The sequence below is a fragment of the Bos javanicus genome, chromosome 27 (genome assembly GCF_032452875.1).
Source record: "Bos javanicus breed banteng chromosome 27, ARS-OSU_banteng_1.0, whole genome shotgun sequence".
In the NCBI taxonomy this organism is placed as follows: Eukaryota; Metazoa; Chordata; class Mammalia; order Artiodactyla; family Bovidae; genus Bos; species Bos javanicus.
Window position 1 is genome coordinate 37,947,939 of NC_083894.1, and position 17,080 is coordinate 37,965,018.

General features: G+C 44.0%; 1 protein-coding gene and 1 long non-coding RNA gene across 6 annotated transcripts in view; one reads left to right on the forward strand and one right to left on the reverse strand.

Moving 5' to 3' along the window:
- The window catches only part of CSGALNACT1 (chondroitin sulfate N-acetylgalactosaminyltransferase 1), a 337,768-nt gene that overhangs the window by 149,964 nt on the left and 170,724 nt on the right, over nucleotides 1-17,080 (forward strand). For 4 of the 5 annotated variants that reach the window (XM_061404634.1, XM_061404638.1, XM_061404636.1 and 1 more), the window contains exon 2: nucleotides 13,912-14,005. The gene's annotated coding sequence lies outside the window, so the exon portion shown is untranslated. Of the gene's footprint in view, nucleotides 1-12,708; nucleotides 13,299-13,500; nucleotides 13,621-13,911; nucleotides 14,006-17,080 lie in introns of those variants that run through there. The other variant, XM_061404635.1, reaches the window with a different exon arrangement.
- LOC133240072 (uncharacterized) lies at nucleotides 10,546-13,507 on the reverse strand. The gene is made up of 2 exons (XR_009734089.1): nucleotides 13,255-13,507; nucleotides 10,546-12,249 (listed from the first exon to the last, which is right to left on the reverse strand). It is a non-coding gene; the product is annotated as an uncharacterized LOC133240072 (long non-coding RNA).

Sequence of the window (17,080 nt, forward strand, 5' to 3'; positions counted from 1 at the left end):
TCAGTCAGGTTTGTTTGTTTCGATGTTGACTTGTATGAGAACTCTGATCAGATTTATCCTTCACAAATATCTTCTCCCATTATGTAGGCTGCCTTTTCATTTTATTGATTGCTTCCTTAACTGTGGAGGCATTTTTTAGTTTGCTGTATTTCTATTTGTTTATTTTTACTCTTTTTTGGCCTGAGAAGACATATCAAAAATATATTGCTAAGACTGATGTCAAAGATCATATTGCTTATGTTTTCTCCTAGGAGGTTGATGGTTTCATGTCCTGCATTTAAGTCTTTAATCATTTTGAATTTATTTTTGTACATTTTGCGAGAAACTAGTTCAGTTTGATTCTCTTGCCTGTCACTGTCCTGTTTCCGACTACTATTCAATGAAGAGGCTGTCTTTTCTTCATTGTACATTCCTGACCCCTTTGTCGTAGGCTAATTCACCGTACGGATATGGATATATGTCTGAGCTCTTTTCTGTTCTTTTGAACTATGTGTCTGTTTTTGTGTCATTTCCACACCATTTTTATTACTCTAACTTTGTAGTGTGGTCTGAAGTCAGTTCTGTGAAAAATATTCTACTTCTTTGAAAAATGCCATTGGATTTTTTTTTATAGAAATTGGGTTGAATCTGTAGATTGAGCAGTATGGTCTTGTTAACAATATTCTTTCAGTCCACGAGGATACATGTCTTTCCATCTGTCTGGGTCATCTTCAGTTTCTTTTGTCAGGGTCTTACAGTTTTCTGAGTGCAGGTGTTTCGCCTCCTTGATTAGACTTATTCCTAGGTATCTTCTCCTTTCTGATGCAGTTGTCAGTTGGATTATTTTCTTTGTTTCTCTTCTGACAGTCTGTTGATAGTTCGGTATAGAAATAACAATGGGTTTCTGTATATCAATTTTATAGCCTGCAACTGTACTGAACTTGTTTATTCTGACAGCTCTAGGATTTTCTGTCTATAGTCTACATGTAGTCATCTGCAAACAGTGAGTTTTGCTTCTTTTCCAGTTTGGGTGCCTTTCTTTTTCTTTTCTGATTGCTGTGGCTGGGATTTCCAATCCTATGTTGAGTGACGGTGCTGAGTGTCAGCATCCTTATCTTGTTCCTGATCTTAGAGAAAATGCTTTCAGTTTTCCACCAGTGCACATGATGCTAGCTGTGGGCTTACTGTATATGATCTTTGTTACGTTGAGTTATGCTCCCTCTAGGGCACTTTGTTGAGAGTTTTTATTGTAAATGGATGTTGAATTTTGTCAAAAGTTGTTTCTTCATCTATTGAGATGATCATATAATTTTTATTCTTCAATTTGCTAATGTAATGTATCACATTAATTGCTTTGCAGATATTGAGCCATCTTATATCCTCAGGTAAATTCCACTTCATCATGGTGTATGGTCCTTTTAATGTATTGTTGAATTTGATTTACTAATATTCTGTTGAGCATTTTTGCATCTATGTTCATCAGTGATATTGGTCTGTACTTTTCTCTTTTGTTGTGGTATCTTTGTATGGTTTTGTTATCAGGGTGATGTGGGCCTGGTAGAATGAGTTTGAAAGCATTCCTTTCTGTTCAGGTGTTTGGAATAGTTTGAGAAGGATAGGTGTTTGGTAGAATTCATCTGTGAAGCTGTCTGGTCCTGCACTTTTGCTTATTGGGAGTTTTTAAAATTACCAATTTAATTTTCTTGCTAGCAGTTGATCTGTTCATATTTTCTATTTCTTCCTGGTTCAGTCTTGGGAGATTTTGCATTTCTAAGAATTTGTCCATTTCTTCCAGGCTGTCCATTTTATTGGTGTATAGTTGTTCGTAGTAGTCTCTTATGATTCTTTGTATATCTGTGGTGTTGGCTGTAACTTCTTTTTCATTTCTGTTTTTATTGATTTGGGCCCTCTCCCCCTTTTTTTTTTCTTGATGAATCTGGCTAAAGGCTTATCAGTCTGTTTATATTTTCAGAGAATCAGTTCTTACTTTCACTGATCTTTTCTATTGTTTTTGCAAAAGTCTCTATTTCATTTATTTCTGCTCTGATCTTTTTTTTTTTTTTTTTCTCTCTCTCTCTCCTTCTACTAACTTTAGGTTTTGTTTTTTCTTCTTTTTTTAGTTTCTCTAGGTGTATGTTTAGGTTGTTTATTGAGATTTTTTTTTTCTTGTTCCCTAAGGTAGGTTTTATCACTATAAACTTACCTTTCAGAACTGCTTTTGGCATATTCTCTGATTTTGGATCATTGTGTTTTCATTTTCTTTTGTCTAATTTTGGTCTTTTCTGCTTAGAGAAGTTTAGCATTTCCTGCAAAGCCAGCTTAGTGGTGTTGAACCCTTTACCTTTTGTTTGTCCATAAAACTTTATTTCTTTCTCAAACTTGAATGATAGGCTTGCCAGGTATGCATGCTACATCACTTCAGTCATGTCCAATTCTGTGTGACCCTGTGGACTGTAGCGCACCAGTCTCTTTTGTCCATGGATTCTCCAGGCAGGAATACTGGAGTGGGTTGCCATTGCCCTCCTCCAGGGGATCTTCCCCACCCAGGGATCGAACCCATGTCTCCTGCATTGGCAGGTGGGTTCTTTACCACTAGCACCACCTTGCCAGGTATAGTATTCTTTTTTCTTCTTATGTTTTGGATATATTGTGTCAGTCCCTCTGACCTGAAAAATTTCTGCTGGAAAGTCAGATGATAGTCTTAGGGGAGTTCCCTTCTATATAACAAGTTGTTTTTCTCTTATTGCTTTTGGGATCCCCTCTTTGTCTTTAATTCTTATTAATTACAGTATGTCTTTGCGGGGACCTCTTTGGGTTCATCTTGTTTGGGACTCTCAGTGCTTCCTTTCTGGACTTAGATGTCTAATTTCTTTTCCCAGGTTAGTGAATGTTTCAGCTATTATTTCTTCCAATAAATTATCTGTCCCTTTCTCTCTCTTCTTCTTCTGGGACCCCTAAAATGTTAGCGTTAATATGCTTGAGTTGTCTCAGAGGTCTTCTAAACTGTCCTCACATTTATTTATGTAGATTAAAAAAATTTTTTTTCATTGAAGTACAGTTGATTTACAATGTTGTATTAGTTAGAGGTGTACAGTACAGTGATTCAGTTATAAATACACATACATCTATTCTTTTATTCAGGAAATGTCCTGGGGAGAGCAGTGCACGCCCCTCACCAAGGCAGCATGCTCTGGAGTGCCCCTGTGTTTGCTCTGGGGGCTCTTCTGCTGGGATGAGGCTGACTTCTCGGGGGGTGGCTGGTGGGCAGGGCTGTCCTTGGTTTGCTGACAGGTTCTGCCACATGTCCCCCACTGGCCTTCAGAGCCAGGCATTCTGGGGGGCTTGTCTTTCCATTGCAGCTGGCATGAGGAATGCAGTGTGAGGCTTGGACCCCTCGATTGTGGGGGAGAGCCTCTGCAATTGTGGTTATCCACCAGGCGTACAGGTCTTGACTGTACCATGTCTCCGACCTCCGACCCATCTCCTCGAGGTTCTTTTGATGTATATTTAGTTGTGGAAAATCTTTCTTGTTGCGCTTTAGTTCATGCTTATAGATAGTTGCTCTGTAAATAGCTGTAATTTTGATGTGTCCGTGGGAATAGATGAGCTCAGGATTTTCCTACCCTAGCATCTCAGTCACATCTCCCAAATCAACGTTGTAGAGTTTTCAAAGTGAAAAAGATTGTTAGTGTGCATAGGAGAACATAGTGAGCTCTGATTGGGGGACCCTTCTCCTTTTCCTTGGGCTTTCCCTTAGGGTGGTCCCTTGGGAACAGAATACCTTTGGGAATAATGAAGGAATTTGCAAGGTGTGGGAGAGATCCAGGTTATCTTAAAGAATGGAGGAAGCTTTGTATTGGAAATATGTTTGTGTCATGGAAAATTTTTTACCCAAGTTACAAAATGCAAGGGGTATTATCCCAAAGAGAACTGGCAGAATCACCAAGCTGGAAGGAGTCTTAGGAATCAATTAGTCCAAACCCTTGATCTTACTGAAGAGGAAAGACTTCAGGAAGAGAAATGGCTTGCCCAAGTGTATAGTCATCACCTAGGACACAGCCAAACCCAAATCTGTTGATCTCTGGGCGTGATTTCCCCTGCTCCCCACTGCAGTTCCCCTCCCTCCCACCACTGCTTCATTACTGACTTTTTTGAATAGCCTTCAGACTTAGAAATGTAGCTGTTTCACGTTCAGAGTTTCTTTAAGCCATCAGAGCTGTGAGTCAGCAAATCGTGACCCACAGCCTTGGTCTAGGATTCTGTGTGTCTAGCAGAGGGAGAGATTTAGTTTCAGAAGCTCAACCTGGATTTATACCTAGCTCTACCTCTGGGCTGGTGAAGGATGTGAAGCAAGATACTTAACTTCTCTGAACTTTGATATCCTCATCATGATAGGCAGTGCCTGTGCCTTAGGTTCCTTAGGTGAGGAGCAAATGGCTCAGTCTGTAAGACTGGGGCCTGGTCTAGAGTGTACATGCGCTCAGTTGTGCCCAGCTCTTTACAACCCCATGGACTGTAGCCCGTCAGACTTATCTGTCCATGGAATTTTCCCGGCAAGAAATACCGGAGTGCGTTGCCACTTCCTACTCCAGGGCATCTTCCTGACCCAGGGATCACACCTGTGTCTCCTGCATTGGCGGGCGGGTCTTTACCTTTCGTACCACCTGGGAAGCCCTGGTCTATAAGTGCTCAGTAGATGTTAGTGATCGTTACTGTGACTCTAAGGTAGTTAGAATATTTCTGCCAAAAATACTAAGGAACGAAAAAACTATGTTTATATGTGTGTATGTATAAGCAACAATCAGAAATCTTGCTTCTGGAGGCTTTTATGGGTTCTAGTCTAGCGTGTTGTTTTCTATAGCTTTTCATCCAACAACTATCTTAATTGCCTCAAAATATAACTACTCAGTCTTTAAAAACATTTTCCCTATTTTTGTCTATTCAGTAATTGCTCTGCAATAAACTCACACATTTCAAGTATACACGGGCTTCCCTGGTGGTTCTGCAGCCCCAGCGCTGGGGACCCAGGTTCCGTCCCTGGTCAGAGAACCAGATCTCACATGCTACAACTAAGGGTTCTCACTGACGACTAGGAGACCTCACATGCTGCGACAGAGATCGAAGCGCCAAGGTCCCGTCTGCAGCAATGAAGACCTGGTGCAGCCAAGTAAATAAATATTTTGAAAAAGAGGCATTCCAACTTCAGAGGTAATATAAAAAAATTAAGTATACAACTTGATTCGTTTTTACAAAAATTTATTTATTTATTTTAATTGGAGGCTAATTACAATATTGTAGTGGTTTTGCCATACATTGACACGAATCAGCCATGGGTGTACATGTGTTCCCCATCCTGAACCCCGCTCCCACCTCCCTCCCCATCCCATCCCTCAGGGTTGTTCCAGTGCACCAGCCCTGAGCACCCTGTCTCATGCATCAAAGCTGGACTGGGGATCCACTTCACATATGGTAATACCATGTGTCAGTGCTGTTAGTTTTAATGCACACATGAAACCATCCCCCAAATCAAGATAGTGATCGTATATACATCACAGGAGAGTTTCCATCTGCCCCTTGGTAATCCCACCATCCTGCCTCTCCTGGCCCCCCCGACCCTCTATGCCCACCTCCAGGCAAACTCTGACCTGCTAGAATTTTATATTATGGAATCACACAGTATATTTTCTATTTGTCTGGCTTCTTTCCCTCTGCATGATTATCATTCTTACTCCTACATGGACCAATAGTTCATTCCTTTTTACTGCTCATTACTCCCAATATTTTTTGTTTACTCTTTACCCCTGTCTTGCTTCACTGGACATGGCATGGAATGAAAACATATTTTAATGATTTTAAAAATATTTATTGGGTTAAATATCTCTGTTTCTCATTCTTTTCATTTTGTTGTTATCTGGTATATGTAGTAAATAGTATACAGAAATTGTAGATTTCTTGAGAGTAACACCCATTGTACTCTGTATGTATATTTTAAAAATTGATATCTATAAATAGTATTGCTATTTATTTGAACATCGAGATTACAATTTTCTCCTGTCTTGCTGACTCTCAGGTACAAAAAAAAAGCATCCTTCCCTTGGCCTGACCCAATAAATTGATTGAATAAATTCAGTTCTATAAATATTTACACATAGTTTTCATTTTCACGGTGAAATATTTCTTATGTTGGTGTTTTAAGTCTTTTTTTTTTTTAAATATGGACAGTATGTTCTCAATTTCCTTGCAGCTGGAGCATAACATGAAGTAAACTAAAAAAAAAATGGCTACAGCAAAAATAATATATTTGCAAGATAATAAGAGATCATTTGGGAAGCAAGTCCATTTTTCTAAAGTTCTTTACCAACACCATAGTATCTCTCAACTGTTGACATTTCTGCATCTGGGAAGGGGCAAGATAAAAATTACCATTCAGAATACCTGTTCAAGTTTGGTAAAAGATTTAATTTCTTCATCTGTCACTGTGTCACGAGCCCTGTGAATACTATAGATCAACCCTCAGTGCCAGAAGTGCTAGAGACTTGGCAGCATGGTGGGTAGAATTTAGCCAGAGGGAATTGTCAAGAAGCCAGAAAAAACAAACTTCATCCATTCTGCACCTCAGCCTTGTGTTCTGGGTGGTTGTCCTGGGAACCCTGGGAATGCAGTAATTTAAAAAACTGAGCCCATAAATGGAGATGTATATACTGACCTTAACGATGCTGCAAGGATTCTAGGAGCAAGACAGACTTTTATGGAACACAATAAAAAGTAATTCAGTTACAATCTGTGCTGGAAGGTACCTTAGAGATGATCTGATCCAAACTTTCATTTTGTTGGTGACCAGCCCAAGGTCACATAGTAACTTAATGGCAGAACTGGGCTAGACCAGGGATTTCTGAGCCATGCATGCATTTTCTACGTGGGCCCTCTCAGTGTTCCTGCCCCTGTTACGTTGGGGCTGGTGTGTTGGAGTGTTCGGTGCTGGAAGGTGGGATTTGCTCTCTCTGAGCTGCCCTGTGGAGGGGTCCGTGTTCCCTGGGGCACTGCATCTAAGTGCTCTTCTTCCTGAGCATCTTGTCTTCTTTGGGGGTGAGTTTATTCTGCTGAATGGAGAGCTGTGCTTCTGGCTCTGTCAGTTCTGTGAGGTGTGATGTTTGGTTAATGGACAAACCCATGCTTTTGATGGTCAGATTACTCATTATCATCTAGTCTGGTAAGATCATTATACTCAGGAGGCTGTACCTTTAAGTCTTGAAAGAGCTTCTGCTTTTTAAAGCTCCTCCCCTCATCTTCACGTCCAAGTCCAGGTGCTGTCCTGCTCATCTCCCTTCATCTGTGCTCTTTGTTTCTGTGATGTATGTATCTCCCCACTGATGGAATCCTAGTGGGGAAGGGGGGCAGCTGATAAAGACCACCCTCCTTCACCGAGAACCACTGGCCCAATCCAACCAGACCTGGAAATACAGATGAAGACATTACGGACTTGCCTAAGGTCTCATAGTAACACATTTAAGGTGATGCCTTAGTCCCGGCTGCTATAACAAAACACCCAAACACACACTGGGAGGCTCATCAGCAGCAGTAATTTGTTCTTCACAGTTCTGGAGGCTGGAAGTCCAAGGTCACAGGGTGAGCATGGTCTGCTTCTGATAAGGGCCTTTTTCTGGGCTGTGGACAGCTGACTTCTCACTGTGTCCTCACAAAGCGGAAAAAAAAAAGCAAGCTAGCTTTCTTGTTATATCTCACAAGGGCACTAATCCCACTCAAGAGAGTAGCACCCTCATGACCTAACTACCTCCCAAAGACCCCATCTCCAAATACCAACGTATTGGGATTAGAACCTCAACACAGTCCAGAACAGATGAAAACCCGAATCCCACACCGTGCCCAGGGTTGAGTGCTACAGGTCTCCCTCACTAGCATCGGTGATGTCAGCACATGCCTGGCAGCTGCAGCGTCTCAGAAGGGCAGGGCTGCCCCAGAGGGGTTTCAGAGAGGGCGTGTGAGTGTAACTGCAGACTGCAGAGAAGGAGCTCTCTTTTATAAAGGAGCATCAGCTGTCTCAGGTTCAGTCCCTGGGTCAGGAAGATCCCCTGGAGGAGGGCATGGCAACCCACTCCAGTACTCTTGCCTGGAGAATCCCATGGACAGAGGAGCCTGGCGTGCTACAGTTCACGGGGTCACAAAGGATCAGACATGACTGAAGTAACTTAGCTCGCACATCAGCTGTCTGTCTGTATCCCAACTGACGTAGGAGAAAGATGTGTGGTTGGTCTCACCATCGATGGCAAACAGACCACTTTAGTCTCTTTTCTAGAGATTGGCGGTAACTCTGATTCCCTCCACTTCTAGCCTGTCTTTTCCGATGCTCTAATAGCATATTATTTTTGACTCTATTTAGCATATGAATCATTTCATTCTCCCTTGCATTAGCAGTTTTCACGTTGACAGTAAAGGAGACGGTGCACACAGGGCCCTCATGGGGACCCCACAGACTAGGGTGGGAGGCACTTTGTAAATGCTTGAAATTTAAGGAAATACACTTATACTTGATACCCTTTAAGGCAACATTAGACCCATACATTTTAAAAGAGACTTCAAATAATTTAGCAATATAATCTTGCTCATCACCTTGGCAGTTCTGTTCATAGCATAGTAAGTAATGCTCAAAATTCTCCAAGCCAGGCTTCAACAGTTTGTGAACTGTGACCTTCCAGATGTTCAAGCTGGATTTAGAAAAGGCAGAGGAACCAGAGATCAAATTGCCAACATTTGTTGGATCATCAAAAAAGCAAGAGAGTTCCAGGAAAGCATCTACTGCTGTGTTGACTGCTTCTGCTTTAAAGCCTGTGACTGTGTGGGCCACAACAAACTGGAAAATTCTTAAAGAGACGGGAATACCTGACCACCTGACCTGCCTCTTGAGAAATCTGTATGCAGGTCAGGAAGCAATCGTTAGAACTGGGCATGGAACAACAGACTGGTTCCAGATAGGAAAAGGAGTACGTCAAGGCTGTATATTGTCACCCTGAGTATTTAACTTATATGCAGAGTACATCATGAGAAATGCTGGGCATGAGAAATTCCAGCACAAGCTGGAATCAAGATTGCTGGGAGAAATATCAGTAACCTCAGATATGCAGATGACACCACCCTTATGGCAGAAAGCAAAGAAGAACTCTTGATTAAAGTGAAAGAGGACAGTGAAAAAGTTGGCTTAAAACTCAACATTCAGAAAACGAAGATCATGGCATCTGGTCCCATCACTTCATGGCAAATAGATGGGGAAACAGTGGAAACAGTGAGACCTTATTTTGGGGGGCTCCAAAATCACTGCAAATGGTGACTGCAGCCATGAAATTAAAAGATGCTTGCTCCTTGGAAGAAAAATTGTGACCAACCTAGACAGCATATTAAAAAGCAGAGACATTACTTTGCCAACAAAGGTCTGTCTAGTCAAGGCTATGGTTTTTCCAGTGGTCATGTATGGATGTGAGATTTGGACTATAAAGAAAGCTGAGCGCCAAAGAATTGATGCTTTTGAACGGTGGTGTTGGAGAAGACTCTTGAGAGTCCCTTGGACTGCAAGGAGATCCAACCAGTCAGTTCTAAAGGAAATCAGTCCTGAAAATTCATTGGAAGGACTGATGCTGAAGCTGAAGTTCCAATACTTTGGCCACCTGATGTGAAGAACTGACTCATTAGAAAAGACCCTGCTGCTGGGAAAGATTGAAGGCGGGAAGAGAAGGGGATAACAGAGGATGAGATGGTTGGATGGCGTCACCAACTCAACGGACATGAGTTTGAGCATGCTCCAGGAGTTGGTGATGGACAGGGAAGCCTGGTGTGCTGCAGTCCACGGGGTCGCAAAGAGTCGGGCACGACTGAGCAACTCAACTGAACTGATCTGTGCTTATCACTGTTCATCAGAGGGATAAATTGAAGTGAAGAAAGTGAGGATGGCTGCTCCACAGGCAGGATTAGGAATGAGAAAGGGGCATCATCTCATTCCCTGGTGGCTCAGCAGTAAAGAATCCGCCTGCCAGTGCAGGAAACCTGAGCTCGATTCCTGGCTTGGGAAGATCCCCTGGAGGAGAAAATGGCAACCCACTCCAGTATTCTTGCCTGGAGAATCCCATGAACAGAGGGACCTCGTGGGCTACAGTCCAAGGGGTCACAAAGAGTCAGATACGACTGAGCAACTGAACAACAACACATCCTCATCTCATTCGGTCTTTACACACAAGACCATGACGCAGAGACTCTGTTGTTTGTTTGACAGAATAACAGAAGACAGCGTTTTGAAGGAAGAACTCGTGATTTTTAAAGTGTTTCCTAAAATGTACTGTTTTCAGTAAAATTATTTAATGTGGAAGGAATCTTGTCAAGAATATAGTAACATGCCATTTGTAACGTGTAGCATCCAAGGGCACTTTCTTTTCTGAAACATTCTTGAGAAGGGTAATTTTAGAAGTTGGCTGCATACTTCCCGACCCTAAGTCTGCCCTATCTCCCAGAGCAGTTACCCAGAGGACTCCGTTGATTAATACAAATGAAAACACTACCATCAAGATTTTAAAACATGTATATTATTATCCACATGTGCACAAAAAAAATCCCACTGGGCAGCTTGAGTTGGCTGGTATGTTTCTGGTCTATCGCTGCTTTGGTTTGTTATGTTAGGCAGGCTTTTTTGTCTTGTCTTATTTTTCATATTTCAGGAATCAGTGTGTCTGATACTGATGTGGTTTAGATGGATTAAAGATTTAGATTTACATGTATGAATGTGAGGGAGCCTTGGAACTTAAGGTACGTGGATGATTATAGGCAGCCCATTGGACCAGCCGTGTCTTTGAAGTTCTTTGGAAGTCCTGGGAACTTTCACTTACTCATTGTATGTTGAACAGCACAGCTTCCCAGATTGTTAAAATAGTACTGACCTCAGTGTCCTTGTTTTCAGCTGCTCTTTTCCATAGTTAATTTTTGGCGATCTCCTTTGGCATGATTAAAAGCTGACTTATTTATGGAGTGCTGCTAATTGATGGATGTCAAACTCTGTTACTGTGGGGGGTGGGCGGGGGCAGGCTTCCCAACCTTTCAAATCCCAACTGGGAAATTTCCAAAACTGAGTATGTGGTTTTCCCATGGAGCCTCTCCCAGCCACTCTCATGCACATTGTGCCTTCTGCTCACTTTTTACCAAAACCAGAACTTGAGAGGCCACAGAAGCCCCACCATAATCCTCTCTCTCTATGCCAAACGGAAGAGAGCACCAGGGCATCAGATAACTGGAGAGGAGCCCTCAGACCTGGAACTCAGCCCGAGGGGTGTCCTTGAGAACTAGTTTCTGAATTCGACAAAGCAAGGTGCTTGTCTCTGCTTTGCACCTGCAGTTGCTTCCTGGATTTAGCTTTTATTTTTAGCGCATTCTTATTGTCTCTGTCTTCGATACTCTGAAAGGCTTGTCCAAGAGCAGTTTGTCACTGTGATTTCTTGTGAATAATGAGGGCTTCAGGAGTCTGGGGAGGATCTTCAGATGCCGGCCGCGTGTCTGCAGGTTACCACTGGCAGCCACCCACCTGTTGGAGAACCACCCATGAGGACCACCGTGTTAGATCCTCGAGGAAGTCGAGGCTTGCGTTTCTTTTTCTTTTTAGAGCTTCGGTTTTGAAGTCAGAAAAATCCTGGCTTTACCATATATCTGTCCGAGAGGCTTCTTAGCACCTTTGAGCCTCATTTTCCCCATCTGTAGAATGGGGAGGTTTTTGCAGACTCCCATGGCATTGCTGTGGGGATGGCAGGAGCTCACCCTGGGAGCAGCTCTTGCAGTGTGAGGCAGGCACGTGGCAGACAAGTGGGTGACAACCCTTCCCATCTTCCTAACAGGAGAAGCCCAGCTGCACAGACCCCTGTCCTCTGTGTATCTGTGCCTCACCTCCAGTGATTTTCCATGGTGGCACCTCCCCTCTCATCTTGACCTCTAGGGAGTCTTGCCAGTGGTTCTGCCTTCCTGTGTCTCTCCTTTTCTATTACCAGCGAGAGATGACCACCTTCTTAGGGCACCTGATGTTTGGAACTGCAAGGAGACAATGTGCTTCCCGGAGCCGAGGAGCCGAGTGTTCGTGTGTGCTTTACTAGGAGGCGAGGAGAAGCAGGGCTGTCCTGTAACTCCTAACCTGTAGTCTGGCGTTGCCAGGACAGGCACTCAGGGGCTGGACGGATGAATGGGGCCTCTGTGTGTGGATGAAAAAACCCAGCGTTTCTCTTCCAGTTGCTGCAGTGAGAAGAACAAATTAGATTATTAATTTGATCATGTGGTAGCATGAGCCGACAGCCTATTTAGTTTCATTGTTAAAACAAGTGTGGTTTTGAATGATGTGGACTTTCCCTCTTACTTAGATGGCACAGAATATTCATTACGGATATCAATAAAGACCATGCTGGTGATCAGCCTCCAAAGCTGCCCTCCCCCGCCCCACCCCTGCATGCAGAAAAGGCAGAAAAGGATATTTAGAATGGGAGACTGGAAGCCAAATTATAAACTCATTTCAACTCCTGGCCCGCAGGCCCCAGAATGGCCTTATTTGTTGTCAAGGATGGAAAACAACTCGGATTCAGGTCCAAGTGATTATTCGACTTTGGCATTGCTGCGGGGCTGCCAACTGCAGTTCCATTTAGACACAGATTAATTAGCCAGGCAGGGACGGAAGTGGGCTTGGAGAGAGAAGCCGGGAGAGGCTGCGCAGCGGGGGGACCGGCGGGGCCGGCGTGGGGGGGCTGGCCCCGGCTAGCCCACCCTTTCAACAGTTAACCCACAGGAAAGCGGATCCAGATGGCCCCTTCTATGGTGACACACCTCACTCCGTACTTACTGACTCGGTGTCCGTGCTGCAGAGAAAACTTTCAAACTTGGGCGCAGGGAGAAACTGCACGTGACAGCCCCCAGCACTGGCACCGGGAGGCCGACCCCGCGGACCTGAGCCGCTTATCAATCTTGTCTTTGTCCCCCTGCAACCACCCTAGACCTTTTTAAAAAAAAAATTATTATTATTATTCCTGCATGTGAAACGGGAACCACAGAGTATTTTCGTGTGTGTGTGTGTGTGTGTGTGTGTGCGCGCGCGCGCTATGACTTGAATTATAAAGACAGATGAGATGAAATCACAAACTCGGGAAAACACGACTCTGCGTAAAGGAGTTGAAGATAGAATTATTCGCCTCTATTTAATCGCGGGGGCGAATTCTCTCCGGAGTGTTTCCCCCGCTGCTGTGCTCGTACCTCTTTTGCGTCCGCGTTGATCTCCGTGGACCGAGGGGCGCTCGGTGGATTCCTGAAAGGCCGGGGGGCACAGGGCTGGACGGAGCGGGCGGAGGGGGCCGTCAGGGGAGGAGGCGGGTCCCGCAGGCGGTGCTGGGGGCGTCTGCGGGGGCGGTGGGGGCGCGCTGCCGGGGGAGCTGGGCTCTCCAACTTCCCAGGGGTTTGCTGTTTTGTAACATTTCTTCCTTCCCTACGACCGACCATTAGAAAAAAGTGGCGGCGCGGCGCGCGGTCCCCCGACCCCACCTGAACCGCGGCTTCGCTGCGGACGCACAGCCCAGGCCCCGGCGCCTTCGGGAGCCAGCGGGCACCCTTCCTCCCTGCGAGGTTTGCTTTTTCTGGGTTCTTTTCCAAGAGTGTGACTCTGCTTTGCTTTTACACACGTATCTACATGGCTCTCGGCATTTATTTTAAACCTTGATCTTTTTTTTTTTTTTAAACAAATGCTTTGCATTTTACCCATTAAAATAGAAAAGGGAAAATACCATCCTGCTTTTTGGGGCAGGAGTTTGGTTGGATAAATTGTATTTTAGATCCTAAGTGATTTAAAATTTTGAAATATCATCTATATTTAAGACGTGGAAATTCCCAGAAGTGACTCCTATTTTTATTTTTTAGATTCCTTTCCATTTCAAGGAGGAAAGTCAAGATATTTTTACTCAGTGGAAGAATGATGTAGTTTCATCCTAACCTTCTTTTCTTATGCTTCCAGGTAAGTGTGTCTGTTAATCATGAATTACTTAAGAAATGAATCTTTGTATGGTCTGAGTTTATTCAGTATTCTGGCTATGTTTGAAATGTGCTGAATTTCATTTTACTTCCAATAGTTCCATTAATAACAGATTATTATTTTAAGATATGAGTACTTTTTCAAGGTAGTATAATTACTTGGCTGCCTTGGAAAATTCTTTTATTCACTTGTAAAGCCTGTAATTTACATTTAACTCTGCCAGCTTCTTCAGAATTTATCTCTTCTCAGAATGGCAAATGCCAATAATGTAGTTAGAAGAACTACATAATTCTTTTTTTAAAATTCACCTGAATAGGATAATTTGTTCTTCTTTTGGAAGTTGTGACGAAATGTTAAGCTTTCTCAAATATTTAACCCATAATCAAAAGGGCATCGTAATTTTCACCAAGCTACAAAATAATTATTTAAATAAAATAGGAAATTGAACTATGATCTTACTTTCCGACTTATAGCATCTCAGGGGAATACTTTCTAGAACTCTTGGAGAATAGTACCCTGACAGATTGTATGGTTGGTTTCAGATTTGGGGACACATGTAAATCTCAGGGACGTTATTTTAGTTCTGCTCTGTAAGCAGTGATTTTGAATTTCTCTAGAATAAGATATTTTATTACATCTGGCGAGACTGAACTTTGAAAAAAACTAAGAACTTCAGGGACATCATTAGTTGAAAGGGAAGAGTATGAAATGGGAAGTCATGTATGTGGTTCTTACCTTCAGCAGAGCAAACCTTCATTTTAGTTTTCTATGGAGATGAATCTATAGATGTCAAAATGAAAATAGATAAGCTGTGCTCACCATCTGCATACCTTCAGGAAAACCCCTTCACTGGTCTTCATTCAACAAATTGCTACAGAGGTTTTGTTTTGATTTTTAATGTTTACTTTTGTTGTACTGTTTGAGATAAAAGGCTGAAAACCAAAACGCTGGATGTGATTTTGCTTTAATGAACTGCTTTATACTCAGACAATGGAGAGGGGGGAGTTAAAGGGATTGTATCTGAGTTACCAGTAATGAAAAATAAAAACAACCTTGACTAAATTAATGATAACCACAATAAAACAATAATAATAATATAAGAATAACCAAACAATAATTCTTCACAAAGTCTTTTTTGAGTAGAGACTTGAGTGGCTAAGAGGCCTAAGTGATCTAAGGCTACTTTGAGGGTCACAACGGAAGTCTTCAATCTGAGGTATTTCAGTGTTTAATGTTTTTGAGAATGACTTGGATGATGTAGAAGAGAACAGTGTCATTAGAAAGAACATCATGATATTAAAACCTTGAAATGACTGTAGAAAAGAGTCAGAATAAACTGTACAAAATAGAGAAGTAATGAGATATAATCCAGTTAAGATGTTCATACCCCAGGATGAGGTGATGAGGGAGGCCCAGCTGGGTTTTGATGAGGGTCTGGTCTCTCTGTGTGCTGCTGCAGACACAGGGGGTTGATGGGGAGTCAGGCTGCTCTGGGACAGTGGGAGCTTGGGAAAGCCTTTGGTTTTCCAGGGACTGGGGGCTTCCCAGGTGGCGCTAGTGGTGAAACAACCCGCCTGCCATGCAGGAGACAAAAGAGACATGGGTTAGAAAGATCCCCTGGAGGAGGGCGTGGCAACCCACCCCAGTATTCTTGGATAGAGGACAGTATCTTGGACATTATCCCATGGACAGAGGAACCTGGTGGCCTATATTCACTCCATAGGGTCACAGAGAGTCGGACACGACTGAAGCGACTTAGCATGCATGCATACTCCTTATAATCTGAGTTCCTTATAGATGCAGGGCTTTGGAAGTCCCTCAATAGTGGACCTTCCCCAGACCTGCAGGGGGCAGCCGTGTAAACTGGGAGGAGTGGCTGGTTGGCAGGTGTACCTGCCCTGCGGTGGTCCTGGAGTCCCAGCCAGGAGAGGCGGTTGGATCATTGTTCGTGGTTGGATCACCAGCTCGAGGTGCTGGAAGGCTCCCCCAGGGATCTCCTGGTCTCCTCCATGTCCCCCTGGTGCCTTCGATGCCGCCCGGCCTTGTCCATGAATTGCTGCCTGCTGAGTGCGTGCCCCACCCCAAGCCCAGTGTCCCCACACTCTCTCCCACTGGGAACTCTCCCTTCCCTGCCACCCTCCAGGGAACATTTACTGGTCCTTCAGTGGCAACCCCCCTGTGGGGCTTCTAGCACTCAGACACAGGTCCTGGCACCTGGATATGCTGAAAGAGGCATTGCCTGGTTGATGAAAACATAGGAAGGGAATATAGGGCATCTGGTCCTGTGGGAACCACATCCCTCTGCTTCCCTTCCTGCCCAGAGTGGGCACCTGGCACTGTCTCCTTGTCACGGTCCCACGACGGCCGCCTGGGCCCCTGAGCAGGACGCTGACCCAGCGGGTCTTACTCTGGGATCCAGTTAGTTCCTCGGCTGCTGTCTGCGGGGTCCAAGCTCTCTTTGTGGCCAGATCACCCTGTAGTTCTTTGCAGCTCTGCAAGCCCATGCATGACACGTGTCTATCAGATAACGTGAAGTTGTAGCCTATGCCATTTCCTTTTGGAACGAAGGGGTGTTAAAAGTAAATACGAATATAAAACTATAATGGAGTAACTTGGCAGGTTGCACATATTTGCAAAACTAGAGAATCAAGTAGAGAAGTTTGTATTGATGGTTTACGAAGTAGCCTTCTTTGGGATCTGTTTTGACCTTCCACAGTCTTTCCACTTAATGGAATGAGACAAGAATGTAAGCTTGTCATGAGTGCCAGTGTCTGCTGCTGCAATTTTCATTTATCCTCCTGAACCGCAGTTCCTTTTCCACAGATGGGGCTTCTCCAGGCCAGGCCAGGAGAGGAATGCTGGCCTGTTGCGGCCTGCCACGGGGCCGCTGTCTCTTGTCTGCTGATTGTCACCTCCTCAGGCCTGGCTTTTGTCTTTTCTGCTCTGTTCCGGGGCTCTGCTCATTGAGATTCTCCTTCCACCAAGTGGGTTTCTTGCTTCAGCCTCTCATGGCCGTGTCTTGCCCTGCCGGCCCCTCACCCCCCAACCCCCACCTCT